The following is a 4600-nucleotide window of genomic DNA, read 5'->3' on the forward strand; positions in this document are numbered from 1 at the left end:
AGAATTCCATGTGTTGAAGGTTTGGTTACTATAGCCACAGTAGGTGGAGGTGAAGTTTTTGAAAATTATTGGATGATGAGCTCTAACCTCAGAACAAATTAACCTGTATTAACCTATTAATGAATGCACTTTGGAATGGGTTTGGGGGAAGGAGTCTGGTTGCAAAGGGGTGTTTTCTGTCCTTGTTTCCATGCCACCTTTGCTCTACCACCTTTGCCCCATCATGTTAATGTTCTTATTTGCTACAGGCTGTCAGTAATGAGGCCAAGCTACATGGACCTCTAAAACCACAAGCCAAATGGAATCTTTTCTTCTGAAAAATTGTTTCTCAGATATTTTTGTTGCAACAATGGAATACTGAATAACACATCTCTTTCACTTAACATTTGTACTTGTTCATTTAATAGGGACACAGAAAATATTATCTCTGTATCAACTTATTCAAATAATTTACGACTAAACTAACAAAAAGATCCAGAATCAAGAGATAGTAGCATTCACAGTCATAATCTACCTTAAAAAGGGGAAATTCACTAAAATTTCTTTTAGCAAAACCTGTGGGAAACAAATCTTGGACAACATATGCCAATAGACTTTTCATAGTTAATTAAAATCTGAGCTGTGTTTAAGAGGATGCCCTTTTAAGTTTACTTGCTGTCCCAATTCCGTGACAAAACATGCATATTTCCCTGAAGTAAGCAACTCAAAAACATGACTTCACGAGAATGCCGTAAAACAAGGAACTTGCCAACTAAATGCATCTACTGTTTTTATGGAAGGGTCATGTAATCTAATCACTTAATGTGATATGAAATGTTACACTAAGAATCCTTGAAAACTTGTGAATCAGAACACAGAAGTTTCTTCTACAGAAGAATAGGCATGTTATAATTACCACAAAAAATTACAATGTTTCACATATCAGAACCATGTAGTTTTTGATCACAACTTCACTTCAAAAACATACACATTCTTATTCACTGAAACTAATGAAGCAATTTAAGAACAAGAGATGGAGTCTCTCAATTTCTCACTGGCAAGCCGCAGATAGACTTAAGTTGCAACAGTATCAAGAAGGATGTTTTCTTTGTAAAAATCTTTAAAGTACAAAAAATGTCTTGGCACATAACACTATCCCATGATATTGACTTAAAATTTTATCATAATCTACTATTATTCTCCACATAATGTTTATATTTTAATTATGCATTCATTTGATTGTACATGAAAATACCACCTGATTATTTTAACTTTAAGCAATTTCTTTTGAAACCAAGATAATTTTGTTATTTGAGAAACTTATTTTATAAAAGCAATAGGACTTATTTTTCAACATGTTTAAGGCAGAATGCTTAATGCACAATGCTTAAAGTTTCATGCTTGCTGTTTGGCGTGGGCTTCTGCTTCTTTCCAACCAGGTGGTGTCTTCAAGCCTAAAAAGCATACACTGTATTAGTTTTTCAGGCTTCAAAGAAGGTATCATAGTCCCCATGGTACTGGCTTTCAGTGAAATTCTGAGGTTCCAAGGGATTCCCTGTGGCTGGTTGTCTGTTTTCAGGTACGTTCTCTCTCATCCACTTCCGATCCTCTTCATTGGCTGCAATATCTTTTTCTTCAAATCCTATTTTGTTGGCTTCTAAGAACCAAGCACATCTTGCTGTTTCTTCTTAATCACCATAGAGCCAGAAGAAGAGGCAATATATACACAGATCACCATCCTGGGAACAGTGGCTTGCGGCTGTTTGGATGCTGACCATGGCTGCCTCTTTGTTATTTTTCAGAGATCTTTCCTTTCACCATCACTAGTTGCAGTTCTGTGTTCAGGGCCTGAAAGTCTATCTTCAGTTGTGTTCAAGCTGTTTTTCCAGCTTTCAGTGGAATTTTTTAATTGATGGATATCTCTGCACCTGTTTCATGCATTCTAAATGTTTGCTATATTGTTCACTCAAGGTTTCTCTCATTTTCCTATGGTCCTCTATTTTTAAAAATTCAATGTTTTTAGATACACTCAGTAATTCTTTTATTATGTTTTCCATTTCTTCTTTTATCATTAGATATTATTTCTGATCTGACTTCTTTTATAGCCCCATTAAGTTGTTTCTTTAGTTAATTACCATCACTTCAGAAATTTCTGGTGCATGACTTTCAGTCTCTATGTCTCTGGACTTGCTCTGAGAGGGCTGGAGGCCAGAAACTGCCTTTTGCTCCATTGTCTTGACATTTTCTGGGTTCCTCTGAATGAGTCGGTTGTGGGGTCCCAGGTTCTTTCCATGTTGGCTATGATTTCTCTGAGCTGTGACTGATTGATTTTCTCAGCTCATGACCCACTCTTTTTTTAAAATTTGTTTTGAGACAGGATCTCACTATGTTGTTCAGGCTGATCTTGACCTCACTCTGTAGTCCAAGCTGGCCTCAAACTCATTGTGAATCTCTTGTTTCTGCCTGCTTAGTGCTGAAATTGCAGGAATGCACTATCATACCTGGCTACTCTCATCTTATATATGGGGAAACTGAGGCATAACCATTCATGAATCATTCAAATGTAACCAGCATACAGGTGGCAGAGTTGGAAATTTGGAAATAAAACTAAAATTTTTGTGGTTTTCTTCATCATTTTGTCATTCTTTACCCTGGGAATTTAGAGAGCTCTCGTGGGACTGACAAGTTTTTGTTGTTTAATTAATTATCTCCTTATATTAAAAGAGTCTGTCTGTCTTATGTTGCAAAATCTTTCATGTCACTTGACTATATTTCCTCTAATTTTCTTTTTCCATTTATTTTGATTTCTTTTAGATCTAGTGAACCACTACTATATGTATTTAAGCAGAACTTTGAAAAATGAACCATAGTAAGACTTAGTGACTAGCAGATTTCCTTGTGGTATGATCTAGAGGCTTTCTTATGTTAGGTGACTTCATAAATGACAGTATCTTTTGTCTTTCATACTTTGCAGATACATATATTTCAGCTTGATAAACTAGATAAATATACTTCAACTAGATAAGTATAATCAACTAGAATTCATTTTACTGCAAGTAAGTCCTTCAGTTGGTGGTAGGTGTTCTAGGCACAGGTAGAAAAAGATAGCAGATACAGATTTTCACTTGATCCCACTATTTTCAGCTGAGTACCTCATTTCCTTCTACTTTCTGGTGCTCAAATCAATTTTCTAAGAATTTAAACTTCTGCTGCATTGGGTTTAGGGTGGTATTTATCTGTTTGGAGTGAAGAGGGAGATTGTAAGTGGTTACTTTGGCCTCAATTATTTCCCTTGTTTTTATCCTAAAGCCTCAACTCTGCCTTGTACAGAAATTCTAAACTCTGAGTCTGATCTTTTCTTGGCCTCTGTAGGAGAAAAAGGCTTTGTTCTTGTTACTCATTTCAGAGGGCATGTATGTTTCAGTGATCATCTCTCTATTTGTTCTCCTTCACTAACATTTTCAAATGCCTTGCCATCTCTCAGCTGTAAGTTGAATTTTTTCTCATTTTCTTTGTTGCTGTAGATTTATACCTTTAAAAATGAAAGCAAAACAAATAAACCAGGACTCCCCTCAGGAACCAGAAAATTCTTTCCTGTCATGTTGATAAGAGTTTGTAAAGGCAGCAGAGATAAAGTTATATACTTAATCCACTATGTTTAACAAGAGGTTGTGGTCTATATTTTTCTTGAATTAAATTTCACAACAGACAAATTTTTGCAATTGATTATTAGCAATCAATATTATTTTGGTAACAAATCTGAGTATTTAGGATGAAAACTTTAAGGCTGTTCATTTTATTTCCCAGTTATACCTAATACCGAATTTAGAATCCTTGGATTTATTTCTTTGGGTTTACTTGTAAGAATATGTTTGAAATGTGTTAAGTAGAAAAATTGGCAGATGGATGAGTGTATGTGTGTGTGTGTGACAGCAAGAGAAATGGATGGAAGAAAAGAATGAATCCAAGAAAAAGCAGAATGTTAAATTTTGTTGGAGAGGAAGGTAATGTTTTAATACTATCAACAAGTTTAGCGAGTGGTTACAGTCAGTATTTTTCTTTGTCTAACCCCACAGATCATTTATTCTCTACTAGTGTCTTAAAAATGTTGCCCTACTTGTACTCTGTGTCCCTTGAATGAATACATTTGTGGCTGTTGGAACCAGGCTACATGTAGCTCTCATTTAGCCTCTGCTTTCAGACGTCTTCTGTAACTGGAATGGCAAACAATAATCACAGTAGAGATTGTTCTATCAAGTAACTGAGAAGGATTTACTTTGGTTCATTAGTTCAGCTGAATCTTTTACTTTTTGAGTAATGATCAAAGGATCAGTCAAGCTATCATTTGTCTTACACTTTTTAAAAAACTCTCAAATTTCCTTCAAGCCATTGGCAATGTGATATCTTAATGTTTCTCCCCATCCTATTGCAAAACCAATATTTTAAATTTTATGAATGGGATAAAGTAGATTCTTCCAAATATCTGAAGGTCTTGATATAAGACTAATTGTGGAGAAAACACATTTTTCTTATGCTTTCCCTTGGAGAAATTTTAATAGATAATGATTAATTTTATCTTATTTCAGTAAAACTTGTTCTCCACTACCTTTGTGGAGTAATT

The 4600-nt window shown here is 34.9% G+C and overlaps 1 pseudogene; it reads right to left on the reverse strand.

The window, feature by feature from the left end:
* Positions 1-1252: 1252 nt before the first annotated feature.
* LOC134472729 (adapter SH3BGRL-like) lies at positions 1253-3655 on the reverse strand (annotated as a pseudogene).
* Positions 3656-4600: the final 945 nt, after the last annotated feature.

This window comes from Cavia porcellus, unplaced genomic scaffold, assembly GCF_034190915.1.
Source record: "Cavia porcellus strain 051 isolate PalLab524CR breed Dunkin Hartley unplaced genomic scaffold, mCavPor4.1 scaffold_2, whole genome shotgun sequence".
Lineage (NCBI taxonomy): Eukaryota > Metazoa > Chordata > Mammalia > Rodentia > Caviidae > Cavia > Cavia porcellus.